The 26,416-nt window shown below is 36.4% G+C and overlaps 1 protein-coding gene across 4 annotated transcripts in view; it reads right to left on the reverse strand.

Annotated features, from left to right (window-relative positions):
* TENM4 (teneurin transmembrane protein 4) overlaps positions 1-26,416 on the reverse strand; it is a 1,535,416-nt gene that overhangs the window by 1,496,057 nt on the left and 12,943 nt on the right. Inside the window, exon 2 of one of the 4 annotated variants that reach the window (XM_088159248.1) lies at positions 5,152-5,319. The exons of the other annotated variants lie outside the window; for them this stretch is intronic. The gene's annotated coding sequence lies outside the window, so the exon portion shown is untranslated. The remainder of the gene's footprint in view (positions 1-5,151; positions 5,320-26,416) is intronic. 4 annotated transcript variants of the gene reach the window in all.

Here is a 26,416-nt window from a genome sequence, read left to right on the forward strand (position 1 = left end):
TTTCAAGTTCCAATCAGAAAAAGCTTTGACTATTAGTCTAGATGACCCTTCTTTTCAGCAGGGGACTTGACTACAGACTTCCTAAGATGTCTTCAGTATCAGAGTGATACTATGATCCTACACCATTCACATGGAAAAATGCTCAAGTTTCTCTTCAGTAGCTGCATAACAATCATCACTCAAACAATTTTAACTTCACATTTTTTGGCTCCCTTGACCTTACTTGTAATCTCATACTCTTTAAACACCATATCTGTTCCATACAAAATACAGGATAACTAAGGGAAAAAAAACCCAATATGTACAGGAATTCAAGAGAAATTAGGGGAGCTGAGGAGACCAACACCTAAATAGCAAATTCCTCTAGAATCAGACCTTACTCCATCCATAGTGAATTTTGTTTTAGAAGAGCTTAATGAGAAAGCTTGTGGTTTAGGAACGGTATTCCCTAATTTAGTGCTCCCACTAAAATAAAAACCACAAGCCACTCTCCTTCACCACCTTTACCTTCCTGACTATAAAACATGCATCCACTCCTTCTCAGAAGTGAGAATTCCTTAATGCCACCCTCGGCCATGGGGTAAGGTGGTGTAGAATAAAAACCTAGACACACATGGCCCTAGGCTCCACTCCCTCATGGCTGAGGCAAATCTTTGTCCTCACCAAAGAAAAGATAGAACTGAACACCCAAATTGTCATTTCTGAAACACTTTTGAGTGTTTCTATTTCATTTTATGTGAAGTACCACTATTTGTGATGTCATGAACATGAAATGTTCATAGCATTTTCTCAAAAATTTGCCAATTGCCCATTTTGGTGCAATCTACAGAGCAGAAGAATGCACAGAAGAACAAAACAACTCATTCTAATGTATACTCTCTCAGCCATTACACACCTCTTTATTAAATATTATGCATTTAAATGATGACTAGAAGGAGTAACTAATGCAAATCCTCATACACTGCACAATTCTGTTTTGTGAAGGAAGTGCTTCACAAATCTGTAAATACAGGTAGAGAGCCTTGTCTTTGTTTTTTGGATTTCTTTCCAGTTCTTATTCTGAAATCTAGACTGCAAATTCTTCACTGCAAAGGCAAAAATCAAATACTAAGTCCAGATATCTCTCTTCCTCTTACTTCTCTCTGTCCCTCACAATCTATTAATCTGTACTGGCTTATTTACATTGCAAATAACAACTGCAAGGAGAATGGACAATCCTGCCTGGAGGGCTTGATAGTGTTTCTAGGAGTGATGCATTAAGAGGCAGCAGGTTTCTGAAGTGTGGATGGCATATCAAAGACTTATTTTCTCAGCACTCAATATCAAAAGACACATGCAACGAGAACCATTTCCCATTTGTTCTGTTAGGCAGGTGAACCCAACCAGTGACTCCACTCATTGTTCAAGATTAAAGGAAAATACAGTAATATAAAAAGATGATAGCATGTATTATTTTACAGAGATCCATTTATGGATGAATAGCATATTTTACAAGTACTTTTATACATGGCTGTTTGTTTAGGTCACTGTAAAGAACTCCTCAATAACTTTGCGTTAGAGCTGTTTCATTATCTTCAAATTCCACATTTGATAAACCAGTGTTTTAAGACACAAATCATTACTAGGAGGATATGTGTCATTATACATTATTACTTTGTGATTCATGAAAAGTAATAGGACCTCATATTTTGAAAAGCACTAGCAGCAAGCAGATCAAAATTTAAAAGATTATAGCCCACAAGTCCATGACTTTCCATGGAAATATCATAAATGATTTCGTGTCATTTTTGCCATGTACTTTAGAAGAAGGTACAGATATTTCTAACTCCTGGTATCCTTAATGCCGTGATTTCTGAAAGATATGTCACTATTAAATTATCCAAAGTCCAGCAGACACCTTTCCCTTCTCCTGATAGAACTCACTTTCTTGACTTATATTTGATGATTTACAGATTAACATACAGTTCTTATTACATATTAAGCTGGTTTTAGGGTGAAAATTCATGCTCTTTAGCATAAAGCCATGGTTTTTTTCTAACCAATCAGTTTAGCATTCAAACCAGGAATTAATGATTTTTTTAGCTTACTTACTAAGTTCACCAAAGGTTTTGTCATGCTATGACTGCTGTTTGTGCTATGCTTATAAAATCTGTGAATTTCAGTTAGTCTCACAGAATTAAGGAGTAGAATTAGATTGTACTTAGCTTCAAACATTAGTCAACACAGTCTTGGCTATAGAAATGCAGCTGCACATAAACCTCTATAAAAATTATGGGACCATAGAATTATAAAGGTTGGAAAGGACTTCAAAGAACATCAAGCCCAACCATTAACACAGCACTTCCAGGCCCACCATTAAACCACCTCTCTAAGCATCACATCTATAAGTTTTTTGAACACTTCCAGGAATGGTGATTCTACCTTTTTCCTGGGCAGTCTGTTAAAGCTACTGTTTAGTACTGCCATCCTAAAGGTGTATTAAAATCTCCAAATACATTTCATGTAGGTGGCAATACAATGGAGCAGTCTCGTTGTAAAGGAACTTTCTCTGACAAGTAGGAGGTAGAAGCTCAGATCTAATTCATTGAACAAAAGACATTTTTTAAACCAGGTAGCTAAACTTTGATATGACAGGTAACATTCTCTTGCTGTTACTTTAAAAATAGCACCCATTTTCTTTGTCTGATAGGAATATAATACTACCGATTTGTGTTATTAAAACTGTGATGTAATTTTTTATTAATATTTTGAGGTAATGATCTCATATATTAATGGGTTTTTGTAGGTTTCATGAAAGAGGAGATTTTTAAGTCAAATGAGTTAAGGTCTGGTGCACAAAATTTCTTTAGCAGCTCTAAGAAGCCCATCACAGTTTTGTTTTGGTTGGTTGGTTAAGTTTAATCAAATAGTGGGTTTTTGCATATAGAATTCAGTGTTATTTCCCAGTTATGAGGTAGCTTCTAATCTACCACATCTTTGTTCCGCAGTTTTATATTTACCATAATAATATTTGTCTCTCTTTTCTGCTATTTTGAGATCTAAGAATGCTGATAAATAGTAGTCAATAGGAATATTATTTAATATTAATAAACTATTTTAGTTTAATATTGCTGGGTTTATTGGTTTTATTTGCCAGACAGTGGGATTAATTTTTTTCAAATTCTATGCATCTGGTTTTCCTCAAGAAGAATTAATTGCAAAAAGCTATGAATTTGCTATGTCCTCAGGGAGGGGAAGATTGAGAGCAGAGTTATTTGTCAGCTTTCAAAGACAAGAGGTGTTTCTGTTTTGTGGGTAGATATGATTTTATTTCCCTACAAGTGTGGGTGCTCTTGATCCATGCCAGTGTATTATACTTTTGGTGCTGTTTAGCATTCAATTCTACTTTGCTTTGCAAATTAAAGTTCTTGCATATATGTCCCATCACAAACACACTCTCTCCAAAATATAATTTAGAATCATAGAATCAGTAAGATTAAGAAAGACCTTTAAGAACATTGAGTCCGACCATTAACCCAGCACAGCACTTTTCATGACTAAACCATGTCTGCATGTGCTATATTAACACTTCTTTTGAATATTCCTAGGGATGGTGACTCAAACATTTCCCTGGCCACCCTGTGCCAATGCCTGACAACCCTTTTAGTGATGAAAGTTTTCCTAGCAGCCAACCTAAACCCCACTTGGTGTAAATGGAGGCTATTTCCTGTTGTCCTGTCACCTGCTGATTGGGACATCTTTCTGTATACACAGGTGTCTGATAGGTCACAAATATTCTTCGTTTTGTCAAAAGTAACCATCTCTCTATATATCTAATTACGTTGTAAGGTCATGTAACCTTCCTTGTCTATGTCCTTGATAATTTAATGAGTTCTGTTTTATATTATATTAAAACCTCAGGAGGTCTGAGCAGATATAATTCAGTTGTAATGAAAGAATGTATAACCCTTTTCAATATCAAGATATCAGTCTTTTTTTTTTCTTTATCCATGATCCATAGAGCTCTAAAACCCACTGAGAAAGTATCTTCAGCTGTGTTATACAACTCTCACATTAATTAGAAACTGAGCTTCAAAATATGTCTTGCTGAACTCTAACAAGTCCAAACAGATCATTTGGCTCTGTCTTCCCTAAGTGTGTAAGGATGCTTCTGGTTTCATTCAAAAGAGAAAGGACAGTTGTTAATTAAATGTCTTTTTTATCTGTTGATATGTGAAACAATTTTGGGAATATCATTAGACATGTGACAGACAGCATTATTCATTTTTGTGTTTCAGAAGGGTGTTATTTATGAGAAAAAGGAGTTTCTTCTAATTTTTTTTCTCTTAATTTGGTCTATCTGAAATATTTCGTGATCAATATCAATTTTCCGTGCTTCAAGACTCATCACACTTACACAATTTTTATGTTGACAACATTTGAGGTCTATAAAACAGAGCAAGATTGAAAGTGGAGTTTTTTTCACAGAAACATCGTAGACAGTAGTTTGGGTTGGAATGACCTTAAAATTCATCTAGTTCCAACCCCCCTTGCCTTGTAGGGATGCCACCCACCAGTCCTAGTGGCTCAAAGCCCTGCCCAGGGACATTGCCAAATGTTTTTCACAAGTCTGGGTAGATACCCTTCTCTCAAAGCTATAATCCATCATAGAAGGCCACCAAATTTGTGAGGCAAAACCGTCCTTTAGTGGAGCCAGGCTGACTGTCACCAATCACCTGCCCATTTTCCACATGCTTTAGCAGAGATTCCAGGAGAACCTGCTCCATGATCTTGCCAGAAAAACTGATATTGATCACAAGATATTTCAGATAGACCAAATTAATCCATGTTATGCATGTCTTTTTCATTCTTTTGGGGGAAAGATTATAAGTGTGAAAAGTTTTGGTCTGAACTATTGGGCCATAGACAATTTAGAGTTGATTTTTTTAGCATGTTGTATAATCTCCTATTTTATTGCCTCAAAAGCTATACTACAGTTGCTGGCTAGGACTCACGTTTTCTACCTCTACTTAGAAATTCTACATTAAAAAATGTCTAATTCTTGAATATTGTCATAGCCCAATATGAAAAATGAAAAATTTACAGTGCATTCTGCTACCACTCTGTTCCTTCATATTTCTTTGCTTTTTTGTGTTTAGGCTTCTAACTCACCTTGACATTGGAGCTCCTTTAGTTTAGCTCCATGACAGTGCTATGACCATGTCTACTGAAGGCAATCCCTACTTGTCCCAGTCCCTGGTTGCTCCTTCTCTTCCATGTGCTGCTTTCTTTGTGCTGAAAAGCTGATGCTTGCCTCAGGAAACACCAGAGGAACTGATTCTGGCAAAAAGTAACCCAAAAGAAAAAAATAAAAAAAGAAGAGTAGAAAAAAAGAAAAAGAAATGTTGGTTTTGTTTATTTGGGGGTATTTAAAGTAGTTTAAGTGGTTTTAGTGGCTTAGTTTGGTCCACAGTGATTTTGACCATTTAATAATATCTGTAGAATACCCATTATAAAATAATAGATTCTCTTACATTATGGTAGCTTGGACTGTGAAGAAGGTTAAAGAGATTTTGATTCTGGGGTAATGTTACCCAGTCAAAAATTTTGAAGTGATTGTCTGATGTACTCCCTCTTTATTAGACACCTTTTTTTGTTCTTTTTCATTAGAAAGTCTCCACTGAAGGAAGAAAAACCTTCCATGAGCCATATTTCAAGATTCATTTTACTTTCAGAGAACTGGTGTGATTCACATGCATACTGATGAAAACAAAGCCAGATTCAAGTTCTAAATCAATAGTGTTTCCTATTAAATGCATTCTTCCTGTCCTCTTGCTCTGCTGTGTGTATAGAAAACATATTAAAACGTGAACTAAAGACTTTTTGCTTCCCAGCTACAGTGTTTTATAATCTGCTATTGCTACTTTTGTGGAAAGTCTAATGCATCATAACATACATATTTATAAATAAATATATATATGTATGCATGTGCACGTGCTAACTTAAATACTTTCTTCACTCTGCTCCCCAAATTTCTCTGCAAAACACTGCTTGTTGTGAAACATCTGTGTACAAAATTTGAATTCATATGATGTGTTTCAAACACATCTAATATGATTTCTTTTGTGGTTGCCATCTGTCATGCAACAACAAAAGTGATTTTTTCCCCCAACAGAATGAAAAAGACTTGCATAATATCAACAAGGATCTTTTAAAAAATGTTAAAAGGTCCACAGTGAACACATTCAGCATAAATCTCAAAGGAGGTATGATTCTTTCTGAATCTCCATATAAAAAGGCTTTCATAGTTTACCAACATTTGATTTGAATTATTCAGCTTAAGATAAACTGATGCATTATTTATGTTAAGTGAAGCACATAAACAATGCCAATTTTGTTCCCAAAAATATTTTAAAAGCTAACTTGAATGCAGTTTGCAATTTATAGCTGAGCTTTGTCAACTCATTAGAAGCAAAACTGAGTATGAAAGTTCTGACTCAGTTCAACAGAAAATGTGTTGACAAGTGAAGGTGACTCCTAAATATGTCACTGATCATTAAATAAAGCCTCAAAAATTCAGTCTTGAATCCAGAAATACACACTTTTCCATCAACAAATTCTGTAGCCTGAAATAATAGATCTATTACATGCAAGGAATTCAATGTCATCGAAAAATTTTCAACAGAATTCATAGGTTTGAATTTCTGTCACTCCCTTTTAGACTATTTAGAAATATACCTATTATTAATGAAAGAACATAAGAGATACTCGTGTCATTGCAGTACTAAATACAAAAAGAATTGGACAGCCTATTAATGATTAAAAAATTCTAAAGGAAGAAAATTATAGTTCTACTCATTAGCATGCAGTGTGAATAAAGAAGTGAATTGCTATTTTAAGCCTACGGGCCAAGTTTTGAGAACTGGACACTTCTGACATTTAGGACTAATCCAGTTGTTGGGGAGGGCAGAGGGAAGTGGGAAGGCAGTGGCTGAATCAATAGATATTGTCAACCCCAATTACTTGGTATGCAAAATCAGGGAATATTCCTTTTTAGTGCTGTTGCGAAGCATTAAAGCTCCCAAGAACTGATTCTGTTGCTACTTCTATTTTAGCTAGTTTCCTATTGGGAAAATCAATCGATTTCCTCCCTTTGGATAGTTTCCTCAAAATTACCTAGACAAAAGTTACAGTTGTTTCCTTAATTTACAGCCCCTAAAGACTCATCAATTGCCCTTGTAGCCTCTTCTTTCTTTTTGTCCCTACCTGATTATCATTGCTTACAGAGAAGATAAGGAACTACCTAACTCATCTCTTCATTGCATGGAACATAGTATTTTTACCCCCTTTCTTTGCTCTGACAGAACATACAGACACATCTGTTGTTTCCAGGTGTTCTTTCCTCTTCCCTCAGGTTGCTGTGATGGTTTGTGTAATACAGATTTATCAGCATCTTTTTCCCCTTATCACCTATGCTAAACCAAACTTTATACAACATTAAACTCCTTCATCAACGCACTGAAGGTTAAAGTTGAGCATGTGTTTCATTACCTACAGATGTGAAGTATATTTGCCATTTCTCTACTGTACTTCTCTAAGTGGTTAATCATTCCAATGCATTGATGTAATGAAAATTGGCATGATGGTAACTTAATTGCAAAATATTCTCACATATTTAGTGATTTTATTTATTTCAGTAAGTGACCTAATCCGTAAAAACACAAGATTAATTCCAAACATTTCCAAGAATTAGAAAATAGTACAAACCTTTTCCAAATTTTACATGAGATACACTGCCAAATCCAATATAAACATAAACATGTCAGTCTGGCACACATTTGCTTCTCTGAATTCTTTCAGGTACTGGATAAGCAACTCAGTGTCTTAAAAGAAAGACTATGATCATACTATTGACCATCTGTAAAGATGAACCAGTAGAAATCTAGTATGAAACCTGTACTAGCCTGTACTTTCATAATATTCAGTATAATTTTATATTTTCAAGAGCTTGAGCAACTCTGACCCACATAATTCAATAGTCAATATAATTCTACACTTCTGGGAATGTTTCCTGGGCTGAAGTGTTGAATCTAGACATATTGCTGCTTAGTTAACTATTTATCTTTGCTATGTAAAACTGGCTTATAAATTGCAGAATTTGTTCCCTAGGAAGCATATGAAAACATACTGGCCATTCTGACAAGAGACATTTATTTTTGCCAGGTCTGTCACATGTGGACTGGATCCAGAGGAACGTAGTTGGGATAAACAAAGCTTGTTGGCAGATCTTTATTAACAAAAGGAGTGATCCTGTTAAGAGCATGAGAACGATCTGGGGCTTTTCTGCAACAAAAGGTGCCTTGAAGCCTAAATTTAGGTTGTGTGAACAAAGGTGTAGGAGCTGTCATTCTCTCTTTTTCTCTTATTTCTGCTTTATCTTCTTTCTCTTTTGCTTTCTTTTGATTTTGTCTTTGTCTTCCTTCCTTCCTTCCTTCCTTCCTTCCTTCCTTCCTTCCTTCCTTCCTTCCTTCCTTCCTTCCTTCCTTCCTTCCTTCCTTCCTTCCTTCCTTCCTTCCTTCCTTCCTTCCTTCCTTCCTTCCTTCCTTCCTTCCTTCCTTCCTTCCTTCCTTCCTTCCTTCCTTCCTTCCTTCCTTCCTTCCTTCCTTCCTTCCTTCCTTCCTTCCTTCCTTCCTTCCTTCCTTCCTTCCTTTCTTTTCTTCCTGCCTGCCTGCCTTCCTTCCTTCTCCATTTTTCTTCCTTTCTCTCAAAACATTTCAAATTCTTCATGGGAAGAAGGGTTAGATTAATTCTGAATATTATGCAAGTTTAAAGACAGAATAAGTAGAAGTTTAACATTTTTAGACAACTCTTGAACCTTTCAGCATGTGCAGAAATGATAGATAGTTTCAAGCTAGAAGTATGCTGAAATCATACAGATTGAAGGATGATTTAGCTTGAAAGGAGGAGAAGAAAAAGAATGCAGGGATTTCCATATTTGACACCAGCAGTCTCTGGAGATGTCTCCACAGTACATTAAATTGCTTCATAGGCCTTTCAAGCCATGATCTGCTGTTTCATATCACTTTCCTAGCTGTTTCAGCTGCAGTGCTGCACAGACACAATATGCAGTTTGTGGTTACCTGATCTGTCCTGGGAAGTGCCCACAGTACCCCAAAGTAACCAGCAAAGCATGCACCAGAAATTAAAGCTGAACTAAAGCAGGAAGAAGGAAGATCTGGAATTTTTGGAGTTAAATAGCAGGGCATAAATAATCACAGGATAATCCCCTCCATATTTAGCCAAAAACACATGGCACTAATGATGCCATGGCTCTGAATTAATGGCACTGGTAAAAATACAGCCATTCAGGAGGATCCAGATATGCTGCAATGTTCTGTGACATCTTTAAACTAAACAACATTCAGGGTGAGGATATTTGAACATCAGGTTCCAGAAATTTTGTTCTAATAGTAATTAATTCAGTACTTAAGGGTTTCACTATTCTTTCTTATACAGTTCCTTGTATCAAGTGAGATGTTATTCTTCAATAAACAGCAGCTTCAGAGGATGACCAGACTGTCTATAAGAAATTATTAAAGTAGGAAAAAAAAATAAACTTCCTCTTTTCCATTGAAGTTCCCTCTTTCTACCTGTGATGAATTTTTCACCTCAGTGCATCATTAATGGACCTGCTTGATAATCCTTGTAAAAGGCAGAGAGGTTGTTTTTTGTTTTGGTTTGGTTTTTTGTAATTAAATAGTTCTAGTATTTAGAAACATCTTGGGATTATTAAGCATTTAAAATCCCTCTAGGAGAAAACATTTATTTGAAGAAGTTCTCAGTTTAAAAAAAAAATTAAAAGGCACATTATTCTAAAAGAGTCTGAAGGTTGATGTGTGTGAGAGAGTGACTCATTTTTTCCAAGGGACTCTAGGAAAGCTTTCAGGAAGAGAGATAAACTATATGATGCTAAAGATGTTGAGAGAGAATAATGTTTCTGTTTTTCTTTTGTAAAAATTGAGTAGTTCTGTGGGGTTTCTTCTAGCCTTGGTAGATTTTTTTTATGGCATCTTTTTTTTGGTACTTTTTTTTTTTTTTTGTAGGCATCTGAACAGCACAAAGAAAATTCTGCAGGACAGAGAAGGCCATCCTCTGCACGAGCAAAGATGTACCACAATATTTCATTCTCTGCTCCATTCAGAGTTAGCTCCAAGAGCTTCACAAATTCTTTACAGACAAAGTCATGAAGAAAGGGGAGAGACAGGTGAAATGGGGAGAAAAGAAATTTAGAAAGGTCTGAAAGTATGCTGAAGCATACTAAATATGCATTTATGTCTAGGAGCAACATGGCCAAACTACCCTTAGAGTCTGTCATATGCACTTAAAAAAATAAGAAATACCAAATATTTAAATATTTCATAGAATCATAGAATAGTTTGGGCTAGAAGGGACCTTAAAGATCATCACTCCCCTGCCATGGGCAGGGACACCTTCCATTAGAGCAGGTTGCTCTGCCTGGCCTGGAACAATTCCAGGGATGAGGTATTATCATTTCAGATGAAGTATAAAAAATGAAAGTCAGATTTCCCTTAGGAACCACATACACAGGACTGCCTGTACACTCTTGGTTGGAACTCTCTCCCCAAGTGCATATAGAAAAAATACAAGTAGCCATTTTGTCTTTAACAGTTTGGTTTCCACAAGCTGTGTGAAACATTTGAATTGGGAGAAGGACTAGAGCTTGTAAAGAGTGATCTGTATGATGTGATACCAGCTGTCAGGCTCTTCTGCATTCCTCTAAGTGTGGAGGAAATATCAGCTGAGCTAAAGTTCAGCCAGCGTGCTCAGGGCAAGTTGCTGGAAAAAGTTCCTCTTGGAACAGCCATACTATTTAATCCTCTCACTCAAACAGAAGGACTGTAGAAAAAAAAATGCCCATTTGGAAAGTTTTCTTGGCCTTTGCTAGCTCCCAAATCCTTGTCCCGATGATTTTAGGGAAAAAGTCTACTTGGCATAGGCCACTACCATCCAAGGGAGCACTGGAGTAACTAAATAGAATTAATTCTGGGGCTCCAGAGCCAGGACCAGCCTGGTTTACTTCATTTTTCCATATGAATAATAGCCATTTCCTCATTCCTTCTGCCTTCTTTAACAGTTTCTTATCTGCTGTCTCTATTTCCTAGAGCTAACTTCACTCTCACCTTAGTAGAATTTGCAAAACCCACTTCCCTCACCTTGAATTCACTGGTATGAAGTCATTGAGACTCAATTCCATGCACTCTCCAGCACATCATCAATCAGGAGCCCCTTTTTAATTAAATTGCTGCCTGTTTTTGGCTTTCTCATCTGTTCAGCTAACTATACTTCTCTGAGTCTGCATTTACCTGTACAGCTATCTCCTACTGCTCAGCCCAGGCAATGGCTGATATTCTCAAGTAACCAGACAGAAACCATCAACAAAACTTCTGAGAGGAGTTTTTTCAATACTTAGATTTTAGTTTGATCTCTTTCACATACTGTACTTCAAAGGTAGTTTTCCACGGCTTTCTTTGGATATACAATTGCCACCAAGGTAATTCCTCACTTACATTGTCATCCCTTAATTTCAGACTTCAAAGTAATTATTGTAAGGACTCAGGGTCTCAGACCTTTGACATCTCTAAGTGTCTGTAGTACTACTATCCTCGCAGGTATTTATGAAAGCAAACATCATATGGCAGCCTAAATATATCCAGCTTTAAGGGCCAAAACTCTGCCCAAGTCATGGTGAGAACTGATCCCATGTTTATGGAATTAGATGGCCTCTGTACAGACATGCACATGGAATGTGGAAAAGATAGAGAATACCTATTCTAATTTTCTATTTAGCCTTGCTTTGTGCCTTGCTGAAACATGAGGAATTTGTCAGTATTATAAACGGGTTGGGCATCCATTCCATCTCCAAGAATGGGCTGGGAATCTATTCTTTCACCAGAGTTGATTTTTGGAGAAATCAGACAACAGGGAAGCAGATATAATTGCAAAGAATGGACATAATTCCTTCCTCTGGGGTTGTAAGCTAATAGGTATGACTTGTCCTATGAAACATGATGAGTTCATTAAGACTTATTATTTTTTTCTTTGGGGGGAGCAGGGAATGATATTAATTAGACCAGAGAGATGGAGACAAGCTGCTGCAACAACTACTGCAGTGCCAGTGGGAAAGACACAGTTCTGTAAAGACCAATTTCCAGCCTAAAGCCATTCATTTAAGGGAGCGATAAAAACTTTCTGTGATTTTCAACTACCTTTAGTGCTGAGAGAGAACTTGACAAGGCTGCAAGTGAAGCAGACAGGGAAATATACTGTTTATTTTTGTGCTGATTTGATTTTTTGCTTTGTGTTGATGTGCAAGATATGCTGACAATGTGATCTTTCCTCATCTGTGAAAGGAAAAATGAAGCTTTTATCACACACCTCAGAAAGAAACACTGTGTTTGAGTAAGCTAAACCTATTGCTCTGGGCTGTCCTGTGTCACAGCTCCTTTCATTATCCATTAACTTAGATAATGCTAGAGATCAAGTCTTCCATAGCGCTCTTTATCAAGTCTTCAGAAGCCTAGCAGTAAATACAATTCTTTCATTTTATAGATTGCCAGCGAGGGAAGAGAGGCAGATGTGAAGCACTGTATGCAGTAAAAAGGAGCTAAAAGACTAAATTTTTAGAAATTACTCTTACAGATTACTGTCTACTATTCCTGTCTCATCAGATATCTTACAACCTATTATGAGGTATTTCCTCATAATTTTGTTTAGAGAGATGGCTCTGCAATTTTTGAGAAGACACTAAAAGTAATCTGGACCAATTCCTCAATTACAATTTCAGCTGTAACTAAAAGACTGCATATAAATAAAAGCATACATGTAAATTGTGATGTGATAGATAAACTTAACTATAAGCAATTCAATCGAGATTTTCTCTGGCAGCAATTAATCTTGTCTTTGAGAAATCAAGCAAGTGAGGGCTGTGCTAGAATTACTAAAATAATTCTATTTCACAGGAGTGATGCTACTTAAACATTCTATTTGGCTGATAGCATTGTCCAATAACTCAGCATCATTTGTTATCAATTTCTTGTACAAATACAACCATCATAGTAAGGTAATGATGCCATCAATACAAGAAGCATTGCTTCATCATTGCTCTTTGGGGGAACATCAGCTCATGTTCTGCCTCTCAGTGAAATCTCAGCCGTGCTGCCTGCTGACAAAAGCTATTTCCAAGATAAGAGCCAGAATTCCTATTTGTCAAAAGTAATTAGTAACAGGAAAACACCCGTATGTATAAATAAATTAATACAAAAATACATAGGGATAATCCAGCATTCCTAAAATGATAGTTTGCTATGCTTTATGTCCCAGTTTATGTATAATTTTTCTACATAAGTGTGTATTTCCATATTATGTTAGGATCTGAATCTTCCAAGACCAAACTTGGGATGTCTACAGATGCACACTTCAATTTCTGTTTTGTCCTTAAAGCTTCTCTAAAGTTTTATGTAGTTAAACACATTCCAAACCTGGACTGAATCAGATATTTTTCAGAATGGCCACATTAATTCAAGATACCAACTCAGATGAATTAGTGTTTAAGAGTGCTTATGGATTACATTAATTCAATAGGATTGAAGAACATATTGCATCTCATTTAGGTTCACTTCATGGAAACCATCAGGAATATGATCAGCTAACAGTCTGAGAGCATTGGAGTTATTCAGCCTGGAGCAGAGAAAACTTTGGGGAGACCTTAAAGCACTTTCCAGTACTTAAAAGGGCTGCAAGAAAGCTAGAGAGGTACATTCTATAAAAGCATGTTGTGGTACAACAAGGGGGAATGATTTTAAACTGAAAGAGGAAGGTTTACTTTAGGTATTAGGAAGAAATTCTTTACTATGAGAGTGATGAGGCACTGGCACAGGTTGCCCAGAGAAGTTATGGATGTCACAGTCCTGGAAGTGTTCAGGCTGGATGTGGCTTTGAGCAACCTCGTCAACCTCAGTGTAAGGACTTGAAGGTCACAATTGTTTGTCTCAAACTCAGAAGGCCAGAAGGAGCCTGCCATAAGAAAGCCACCACAGCAGAAACTTGAGATAAGTACAGGGAGGAATTTGCAGCAGGAAGGCACTCATCTCACAATACCAGGTGAACTCTGGTTAGCACATCAGGACAAAAATTCTGGAAAACTGTAGCAAACTGTGAGAAAATAAGCAACTGCTCATACAGATATCCCAAGGTTTTGGACAGACAGCATCTGCAACCACCAACAACCACCAAAGTTTCCCCAAATTAATTTCTGGAGTCTTCCACCAGACAACTGTGTATGATCCACAGTGTTAAAACTCCCTCCTCCAGGGAGCATTCCCCCCTGATCCTGAGTGCATATTAACCCACTGAACTCTTTGTTTCACAGGCTTCCTCCTTCCTCTATGGGTCCAGACTGCAATCACCAACATAGATCTTGCTGGATCTATGGGTGGTGATATATTTCCTCTCTCCTATCTACTCTTATCCTTTCTTTCTCTTTCTTTCTATTCCATATATATTTTTCTCAGACTTTTATGTTGCTGTATTACTGTAGATAATAACTAAAATTGCTACATACCTCCTTTCCATTGCAACCAAATTTTTCTAAAATATACATCTATATATACACCAGTCATTCAGTGTCATTTTACTCTAATCCACCCCAAGGGATATATTTGCAAGAACCTCAGCTACCTTCACTTTCTGGAGCAAGTCAAAACAGACAAGAGGACTGGAAATAGGTGATTTTTAAGGTCTCTTCCAACCCAAACCATTCTAGGAATCTCTGATATGTGAGACTGTTGAAAGTTACGAATGTGTGATCTTGTAGCATGCATTCATGTCAAGCTGCACTTATTTTCTCTGAGCAAAGAGTAGCAGCCTCCAGAAGACATTATTAAATATCATATTTTCTACTGTACTAATTCTTACATTACTCCTAGACTATGTGACATTATTTTTGAGGGGATAGCAGTTGATTTCACTCGTGGGTGATACTTAGCAATGATGGTCTACAGCTAATTTATATAATAGGAGAGAGTTTGTCATTGCACCTAGAAATATTCTCTTATAACTTGCTCCCATTGTGCTTGCTTAATCCTCATGACTAATGCTTCTTTTTGAATGGATCTTTCGTTCACAGTGTGGTTTAAATTTCCTTCTGAGTAAGAAACTGCCTTAAAAATCTTCATAACTATTACTACAAATTTAAGAAAAAGGACAGCTATGAATACATGCACTGTCTTTGGCGACCAGACTCCTAAATTAAGATGTTTAGATGCCTAAGTAGGTGAGGTGAATCTGAGTTCGCTTAAATACTACTAGAAAGGAATTAAAAATTAATATAATCTAATGTGGGTGCAAACTGCTGGGAATTTTCAGACATAAAAGGAAGAACTGTTGTTACAAGTGTCATGTGGAAGAGCAGTCTGTATGCTCTAAATAGCATTTCATTTTCTTAAAAATGTATTTATTCATGCTTTCTCAAGGTAAATATATCTCCAAAGGTCTGCTCCAAATTCTACATTGGACATAATCTTCTCTCTACCTGTTAAATTTAGCCCCAGGTACTTTGGTTTTAGCAGGATATTAAGTTTGAAACATATGCACCAAGACTATTTAAATGAGTTGTTAATTAGTCAGTGCTTAAACAACAACACATTTTCTCTAGTGTAGTGTTCCAATACTAATAACTCGTGCTCTTCCCATCTGTTTGAATCCACCTGTTACCATTATTTTAAACCTACACTGAAAAGTCTATGAGGAAGGAACTAATCTCATAGTGTATGTTCATACCCAGAAACAATGATAATGTTTTTGTTCCTATCACAAGGCATGTGTTAAACATTTTCCTTCAGTGTTAGTATTGTAAACTGAAATTCATACCAGAAATGAGACAAGGACGCTTTGACGCAAATTGGATTTTAAATTTTTTGAGGGGGAGCAGGTACCAGTAAGAAAAATACATACTATTTCCCCATGGCCACGTGCTTTTATGAAGTTAATGCTTTTCATGCATATTCCACTAAATAAGACCCATCTTAACACTGACGGCATGAGATTAATCTTCTGGTTATTAAGCATTTTCCGTATTATATTCTTAAAAGTCTTGGATGCAGAAACCTGCAGATTTTTTCATTCTTCGTAAGCACTTTTCCTTAAAAAATGTAATTTAAGACAGGGAAAACCAGGGAACATGGGGCAAAGTGTGTCATTGTTCTGAGCCAGTATTTATGATCTACAATTTGTTAATATGTTTTATCAATCCCTGTTATATTTCTCATTCCACTTCCCAAAATAATAGAAAAAAAAATTGCTTCAAAATTTCCAATTGGAAAGAGTTTTTCATTGGAATTTCTGACATTTACGGATTTTTAATTTTTTTTTAAATGCAAAGCATAAAGAGTCCTGGTGGGAAAAACACTAGAATAAAAGAATTGAGAATTTACGTCCACACACTTGTGCAATCAAGAAATAAAGGGAAAACACACCTGACAATGAATCACACATTGTAGTATTTTCCCTCCATGAATACCAGAATACTCAACAAAGAGAAATTTCATTTCTCTGTTGTGACTCTGACTGGGAGCTTGCACATTTTCTTAAAATTTCCAGTATTGTTAACAATCCTGTACACATACTTTGCAGAAACTGAGCACAATGTAGTCACAAAAGAAACCCAATTTTTATTTCACATTTCAAGGACGAAATCTCAATTTCTTGGCCTACAAATAGGTCAGGTGCTGATTCAGCCCACATTTCTGCGTGGCATTTCCCATCAAATCACTTTGGAAGGTTTACAAAAGTTTTTTGTCTGAGAGGAACTTAATATTCCATTCCTTTAGGGCTACTGCTGTGTCCTGGAAAATACATGTTTCTGGAGTGAAAAATTTAATCATTTCATATGTTTGCAACTCTTTAATACCACTTACAACTGATGCCACAAGCACAGACTGTACATTTGACAAAGCCTGATCTATGCATACTGAGCAGTATCAAAAATGTCTCCAGCATTTGGCAGTAAGGACATAAAGTGAGGTGTCATTTAGCCACTAGAGACCTGTCATGCACTGCTGTTTCTGTTTCATGATCATTCTGAACCAACCACTGTGGTTTACTTCTCACTTGGAACAGACAGCTTTTTCATTTCCCTGGGAAGCCACATGGGATACAGGTTCTGCTATATCCACGCAAATTTTTATAAGCAATTTCCAGTTAATTTTTCTGTTTTCTCCAGAGATTTAAAACACAGCTAATCAGAATGAAAAAACATTTCTTTCCTCTGCCAGTAACTTTCATTCAATTCTAGAAAATTATCATAATTAACCAAAGACAAATTCTGCTATTCCTGTATAGCCTGAAATAGGACTAAGGATCCAAGAAGTATCATATGCAGAATATGTCCTGCCCTAAGGACTTTACATCTGAGATTGAGAACGTGTGCAGGGAGGAGCAAATAGCAGGGAGAAGTAAAATGCAGGTAACAGAAGTAAGATGGAACACATAGTGCATGTTTTGACAAGTTAAACTACTGAATGCACTACTCAGAGAATAAACAGGTTGCATGACTCCTAGGAGTATTTGCTGTATTTGCTGTGTTACTATATTTACAGGAGGGTCTGTCATTTAAGAATAAGTTAAGTGGAACTGAAGGTGCTGTTGATGTATATGTCACAGTGTGGTATTTTTTGACTGAGAGCTAATCTGGGTGTAAGAATACAAGCTGTAGAAATTACACTGACCTGACAGTATGTCTGAAAGGCATTGTACCTTCAAGAAACACCTTCTGAAGTTAAAATCTCTTCCTGATCTTCCTGTCACTGGAGAATAACTACTTTCCTTGATGGGTATGTAGTATCACCCTGAGCACCTGGGAAGGAACTTCACTACAAGCTTCTTTCCACCCTCACTATTGTTTGGATTACCACCTTCTAGTTGTAGGAGTAAATCAAAGACAGGTTCTGGTCTCCAAACTGTTCTTGAATACAAACAGAAATTAAATGTGTCCTACTAGTGAGACAAATACACTACTGATTTTCTTCTCTGAATCCACTTTCAATTGCACCAGGAGACGAAATCCAGTGGGACCACAATGGTACTTACAGTGGTATCAAGGAATGACTCTTGAGAGCACCTTCTACTTCATTGAGTTTGGCTAAATTTTATCCTGTCATGTCCTGACACATAAAAATATGCCTGGGATTAAATAAAAAACAGATCAATGCCACATAAATATTTCTGATTTATCCTTTACCACCAAGGATTGCATTAAATTAACTCATCTGCAGAAAAGGTCTAAGCTTTAATTTAATTTTAAAATAGGCTCTTTTACAGTGTGGTAGTTGTACAAAATATTCTCTAGGTGACTACAAAATTTTTAGGCCATCATCTAGCACTTTCTATAAATCACAACTCATTCCTAAAGGCCACATGTCCATATGGCAAGTACTCATCATTCGCTGTAATACACTTAAAATAAGAATTTATCTTTGTTCTTGGGACAAGTCCTGAGAGGTGTTAATGTCCCACACCTTGCAGAGTTGTGAGCACTAACTGGCATTTGAACTCATGTTAATTGTGTTGCTAAAAAATATGAGAGACACACTTCATTAGTTCCAGAGAGAGGAAATTCCATTACTATATCTTGCTTTGTGCACTGTGGCTTCATGAAGCAGATTGGTTAATATATAAGGTATGCATTCATGCATTTTTTGTGTATATATATATTTATTAAACAAAAATGGGAGATTTTTAAAAGCGATGTTTATACTTGGTATATAACATAAAGTTCCCTAATTATTTTTCTCAGTTTTTTCAGGCTCTCCAAACTAACATCTGTGCAGCACATAATCTAGGGAGGTGATTCTCCCCTCAACTCCACAATCATGAGACCCCCCACCTGGAGTACTGCAACCAGCCCTGCAATCCCAGCATAAGAAGGATGTGGGCATGTTGGAACATGAGAACAGATGAGGCCACAAAGGTGCTCAGAGGGCTGGGGCACCTCTGCTGTGAAGACAGGCTGAGGAGTTGAGCTTGTTCAGCCTGGAGGAGAGAAAGCTCCAGAGTCACATTCTAGCACTATGAAGTACCTAAAAGGGCTACAAGACAGCTAGAGAGGAATTTTTGACATGGGCATGGAGCAATAGGACAAAGGGTAAAGACTTCAGACTGAAAGAGGACGAGATTAGATTAGATTAGATTAGATTAGATTAGATTAGATTAGATAAAAGGAAGAAATTATTTACTGTGAGTGAGGTGAGGCACTTGCACAGTTTGGCCAGAGAAGCAGGCTGCCCTATGGCTGCCACATCACCACAAGTGTTCAAAGCCTATTATTACTGATAATCACAGTGATCTCTCTGGGGAACTGGATGTCCTTCTCCATGAGTTTTTCCTTCTTAATGAGCAAAAAATTTGTGATAATCCTAGTAAAAACAGTAGACTGCTCCCCATTAAATCAATGTTGAAACTCTGACCAGAGAGCTAATATCACTGCCCCAACTCCTTTTGCTCATGTACACTCTAGACTGTCCTCTAAACTCAACTCAAAAATGTTGCTCAAACCCAGCCTCCGGAAAGACTTTCTGAGAGCTTGAAAATCTTTTTGGCCCAACTCTGTTTTGGGTACAGGTCAAATTTTAAAAGTTATCATTCACCTTGGAGAGAGCTACATCTGCCAGGAATCACCAAGCTGTAGTCTGGGATTTTGAAGTCCCACCTTTCAGTTCAGCATGTCCTTTGCTTAAAATAGAATATATTGAAAAATATTACCTATAAAAACACATTTCATTTCAAGCAACTCAATTTCTCCTCTTTAGCTATGTAAGGATGATAACTCATAACTGAAATCCTTTCCTAAATTGTTTTGAGATTCCTTATGTAGAGGTTTGCTTTAACTTTTCTTGAGGAAGGTGTTGAGGTTTTAATGATATCTTTTCCAAACAGAAATGCCCAACACCTTGTTTGAATAGCAACACAAGAGAAGCTTCCAAACATGGCAGTAGATATTTGTAACGTTTTTTAAAAAGCAGTATGGATTTCATTTATAAGTTTTTGTTTTCTTCTCCCTAAGGAAAAGAGTTTCTTAGCTGGAAATTATATGGGAATTTAATTAGTTGGAATTGTATCAAATGCCTTTTTAACCCAGTCACTTTAATAAACATTAATTACAGGACACCAAAAGGCATATAGAGAATATTTTACAAATAACTTAATGGGGAAAAAACTGTAAATATTTTTGAGTTTTAAGGTTTTTAAATATCTTTTTAATATGTTTGTCTGTGTATGTGTGTGTGAAAAAGTACAGAACACAATGAAGCTCTTCTAGATGCTTCTTTGAGATTGTAATGCTGAATTTTGAAAGAGAATATGTCATGGAATAGGCTCCAAGAAAATCTGGTAAACAATATGCTTGATGACTCTGACAGAGTGCTGTAAGAGAAAGTCCACGCTGCTTTTGAAACATTAATCATGCACATGCTGCTGGGAAAACATGAAAGTTGAAGAATCATTTGAAACATTTTGCAAAATTCCATTTACACAGTTTCTAGGACAGCTAAAACCCCTTTCCTGTCCAGTCCAAATTTTTCCACATTCTCCTTATTGAAAGTACTTCACTCACCACAACATTTATAGTAACTCCATAGACAAGGGGAAAGCAGTCATGTTTATTTTACATGGAAGATGGAAATCCAGGTAGATCAGTGAAGTGAATGTCATGTGACAAGTCTCTTGCCAATAAAACAATTAATCTAAGACCTTAAAATTTGAAAGCAATATCTTCAGTTTCTCAATCATTCAGTTTTCTTCCTTTCGGTGGAGCAATGGCTAGAAACAATTTAAGAAGCAAATAAATTTAAAAATAATATTTTTTTGAATTGGAGTATAATATCATAAGCACAATAATAATCATGTCCTACTCTTTATGAAGAACTGACTATTTCCCAATACTAATTACCAAATCATGTTGTTCAGCCTGTCACTAGCTGGATGTCCAATCAGTTAAACAGTCTGAGGGCCAAAATTTCAGAAACTGACTGTGCCTACACATATCTTCATGTTTCACTTAATCTCTAGAGAAGCCTAAAATTGATTAATTGCCTCTGTTTCAAACTACAGTCTTCAATAGCTGCCTAGCATACATAAGTTCCTTAGTATAAGGAGCCCCAAACCTCATGAAGTGAACAGAATTTAGGCACTTGGACACCACTGCAATTTTGAAATGAGCATGGAGACATCAAAACTAAGCCCTTGATAGGTGGTTTCTGAGTAGACATGATTCACTTGGTCAGCTTTAGGTTTTCTCCAGAGCTAGTTGCAATATAGATGGTACCATATAATTTTTGAAAGCTAAGCACAAATTTTTTTGACCTTATGAGCTGATTATCAGCCTCAAGACTGGAGGCAGTCTTATAAGGGATCCAGAGAAGTAAACAGGGCATCTCTCCATGGTCCTAGTTCTCCATTGCTGGATAAGGCTTCATAAACAGGACATTCTCAAGATTTACTGGATGCTCCAGCTTCCTTATGACTTGCTCTCCTGTTTCATTTTTGGCAGCAGTTTTGCACTAATCAGCACCTTCATCCCAGCACAGTTCCTCTACCTGTCCAGATACACATGAACTTCTCACAAGCCACATGTAATTTGGGAGACACAGTAAATGCTTGAGAAGGACCCAGGAAACCTGGCTGTCTGCATAGTGCTCAGCCCAAGAGAAAGAATCACAGACTTTTCAAGAGTATACCCTGATTGCCACTCAGTGGTCACATTGGGAATTTTCAGAATGTCCCTGGATTGTTAGGTTTTAAATGCAGTAATTATTCACAGTAAAATGACACCCCCAAACATTCTTCCCCCGGGAATAATTACTGCAGGAATTCTTAGTGCAGAACCTTAAGGATTTAGCAGGGTGAGGGGAACAAGAACACCCAGCAGTAAGCAGAGTTTCTTTTCTTCTTGGTGAAGTATCCTCATTATTTCCACTTAAAGTCAACATCCAGCTTGGATCCAGATGCTCCTATCATAATAGTTTTTTTCTTATGTCTCTTGCTGGGCACCTGCCCACAAAGGACTATCAATATACTCTTTCTCATAACTGACATCCACAGAGCCTGTTCTTATGTTAGATTGCAAAACTGAACTGAAATCCAGGCTTTAACTAAGAGAAATGCTTGTTTCAGAAGTCTAGAAATCTAAAGATCATTAAACCATTTAGTCATATGAAAACAAATTCCAGTGTGTATGAGGCAACTGGGAGTAATATATCCTGTAAATATCTGTTGCAGTCAGCTTTATCTCCCTGCATGACTCAACAGCCATTTTTCTTGTGCCCTGATTGATATTCAGACAGCAGATAGCTTTGCTAGAGATACCAAAGCATGGAGTCTGGATTTCTACTGATTAGTGTAGGATTTGGTTCAACCACCTTCAAAACAAAGCCCCTTTTCCCATGCTGTAGGTGCAATTTTTCAAGTATTATATATGCTGTGACTTTGAATCTAATAAATATTATTGTGTCAAATAAAATAAAATAAAACCTTCTCACTGAGAAAAAGATCAACATCAGCACTATATAATATATGGTTTTAGCCCCTGGCAGTGGGTTCTGGGAGTTGCAGTAGTTGAAAGAAATTTTAGAGTACAGCCAGTTATAGAGTATCTAAGTTACAATAGAAAATTATCTCTCTCAAAAAAAAAAAAAAAAAAAAAAAAAAAAAAGTTTATGAGGTAAAAGGGGTTTGTAAGTGGCCTTTTAGAACTTGTAAGAAGAAAAATTCAGAGTGCATCAAAATTCTTGGAAAAACAGGGGCAAAATAATTTTGTATGCTTCATATTTACAACAAGGCTTTTTGTCTTTTGTGTCCAATAAAGTATGTGAAACATGGAAGAGCTTTACTTCTTAATTATAGAGTCATAGAATAGTAGAATGATTTGGGTTGGAAAGGACTTTAAAGATCATCTAGTTTAAACTCCCTTGCCATAGGCAGGAACATTTTCTACTCGACCAGGTTCAAAACCCATCCAACCTGGCCTTGAACACTTCCAGGGCTGGAATAGTCACAGCTTCTCTGGCAACCTGTGCTGGTATGTCACCCCTCTCACAGCAATTAATTTCTTCCTAATATCTAATCTAATTCTACTCTTCTTCAGTTTAAAGCAATTTCTTCTTATCCCATCACTGCATGCCCTTGTAAAAAGTCCCTCTCTGGCCTTCTTGTAGGCCACCTTTGGGTACCAAAGTGATTTTCATCGAGTTCAGAAGTCCTCTTTTTACTGCCTATTGCTATAAGAGTGAAAGCTGGCAGCCTCTGCTCTCGTACCATAACCTTCCTCAAGGTGTGAAAGTATGGTTCTTAAGGAAAATACAGCTGCTTTCAAAGTACCATGGCTCCCTGCAAAGCAACAGCTAAAAAAAGCAACTCATTTGAAGGGCATTGAAAACAAAAAAGAAGGTACTAGCAGCATAAAACCTTGGTTACCATGCCTAGTTCATCTCTGCAGAGAAGGAGTGATATATTAAAGAAGGTATGGAGCAGAGCTACTAAAATGACAGAGGAAAAAACCTTCTCTGTGAGAAGAGACTAAAGAGTTTTGTTCTCAGTCTTCATCTTTACTTTCTTCTTTTTTCTTCTTCAGTTTAAGCATTTTAAGAAGAAGAAAGTTGAGGGAAATGTGTTCGAGCTTTACATTGTGAAGGTTTTGTACAAAATGAATGCAGACCCATGAATCCTCACCAACACATTACTGCAAACACTCAGGGGGCACTTTGGGAAACTGGCTTAAAATAGATAAAAGTAACCCTTTTTTCCACAGGACTTAGTGAACTTCTGGAATGTTTCCACAGAAGACTTTGAGGTAGGCAGTATCAGCAGTTTAGAAAATAGAGACATTAAAGAACCATGTGTCTATAGAAAGGCAAGGCAGTGGTTTAATTGTTTGAGTAATTTGGTAAAACCAGAAGACCTTATGATAAGAGCAGAAGGACTTACACACAAAAGCTGATGCCAAGCCTTAAAAGAAATGTTATCTTATTTGTCTGTTTATAGATCTGCATGGAGGAAACATGACTTAAGGAAAGAGAAGGAGTGAAGTCATGGAATCAGGACATCACTTAATCTAAAACCTTTCAGCTTGCTTCCCAACCAGTGTGTCTAGGGGAGTTTCTGAGTGCCATTCTCCAAGGAACTTCCCATCCCTAGCTGATCTGGGTTCATACACAAGGATTGCTTCCCTTCAGTCCCTGGCTGACTGAATTTCTTTTGAAAAGTTGGTGGGGAGCTGCTCATTCAGATAAAAACAAGACATATGTATGTAATCTAGAGACAGATGTCATTGAAGTTTTTCAAATAGCAGATTAAACAGGAAAAGCATGAAAAAAATGTAGTGTCTTTGCATTTGGCCCAAGATCTGCTTGATTTTGGCAGTCAATGGCATAGTATAGCCATTCTTTACAAAATCATCCTCTTTGGACAAGGAATAAAATAAAAATAAGTAACTCTTTGTAACAGTTTTTATTTATATTTTTTCTTTTTCTACTAGTCTGAGGCATGGTATATAACTTCTTAGGCAGAAAAAAAAAATACCAGCAAAGAAGTCAAGATTATGCATAAAATATGTATATATAAAGGAGGGAGAGATGAAGGCCCTATATGCTTCCAGATAGTGTTAGACCTCTCTATATATCACATTTCTCTATTACTTAATATAACTCCAGTGTTGTTCTGTATCATTGATATAATGCTCACAGAAGTCACAGAAATCTTTATATAGGGTTCAGAACAATTTTAGACACACATCTTTCTCCTAAATTTGAGTTATTTAATAAACAGGTCGAAAGCAAGTGTTTACATTATTCAAAAATGCACTGACTGTGCAGAAACTTTGAAAATCTACATTGGGAGATCTCAGCTGGCTAATGTAGGTACCTAAGTTTAGGTCAATAGGGTCTCATTCACAAAGCCTTTCTGTGTGCCCAGTTCTTCCCATCACAAATAGAGTTATGACACAGTGGTAGGATTCCTTCAGCAAGAGAGTGACTTTGCCTCCTCTGGTCTGTGTCTCTGCTTTGCCTGGTTTCTGCCCTTTACCAGAAAAATCCCAATGCTCTTTGATACAGAGCTTCAAATATTTGCTGGATCCAGTTATCATAACTGCAACAAAATTCAGGAGTAAAGCCTCGTTAATTACTGTTTCTCACCTAGAATTAATTCTTTTATAATGGAAATTATTATGTAAGTTACAAGAAGATATATCAGATGACAATCTCAATAAAATGCTGGATATTTTTTGCTACAAAAACTTTTATTTGTTCACTTGAGCCATGTTTAAGTGTTTAAGCATTTAGTATTTGAGTTAAAAGATATTTTCTTGAGTTTACACAAAGTTTAAAATTAAAATCAATGAATCTTTATTGCCCAGATTTAAAATGGACTTTTAAAGATCCAGACTGGATTTAAAGATTCAGTTTGAATTTTTAATTATTCTACTGAGCTATGCTGCCCCTTTAATTACTAAATTTCCCTCCTCCACACCCCATGAAAAATGGAGTAGGATGTTAAAGATGACTCCAAGCAAAAGTTCTAAAGACAATATGAGAGAAAGAGATTTTAGGACGCTTCAGGAATAAAAATATTTAGTCTGAAAAAATATTTGTTTAGCATTAAAAAAAGGAAAGTAATCAGTCTTACAATGGTATTAAATGTTATTAAAATAGAAAAAAAAAAAGATAGGAAAAAACACCCACAGTTCACCAGCACTCTAAACTGTTCCTTTGATGGCAATAATTTCTACATGTTCAAAGAAGGGAGTAAGGAAGGAAAAATAAAAAGACAAGCAAAGTTTTATAAACAGCATTCATTGAGATGGAATTCCTTCTGAAATTAATTTCATTTGATTCAAGCATAGCATGAGAAGAATAACACAAATAGCTATAGAGTCTACAGCAGTCTGGCTTATACTAGCAAGCATTGATTGCTTTAATAATTCCATACCTTCAAATATGCATGTTGATTTTTAAAGAGCTTTTTTTTGACAATTAAACACTATAAGAATTCAGTTTGATCCTGCATAAAAGAAGTTTGACATCAACATCAAATAACTGGCAGAATAAGTAAGAAAATGTAGTATTTCAGTTCTGCCTCTAGTCAGAAAATACTTCCCCATTTTTAAACAATAATATTAATAGTAACTTTATAACTAGCAACATTTGCTTATTAAAAAAAAAAAATCCTTGCTGTTTTTCCAATCCAGTTATTGACAGACTAGTGTCAGTTCAAAGTTTCACTGCAATTTCTGGCTAGACTATGGGAGGATCAGATTATATTATACCACCTAAGAAAAATCGTCTCCCTTAGAAATTATAATTGATGCTTT

The sequence above is a fragment of the Sturnus vulgaris genome, chromosome 2 (genome assembly GCF_052056855.1).
Source record: "Sturnus vulgaris isolate bStuVul1 chromosome 2, bStuVul1.hap1, whole genome shotgun sequence".
In the NCBI taxonomy this organism is placed as follows: Eukaryota; Metazoa; Chordata; class Aves; order Passeriformes; family Sturnidae; genus Sturnus; species Sturnus vulgaris.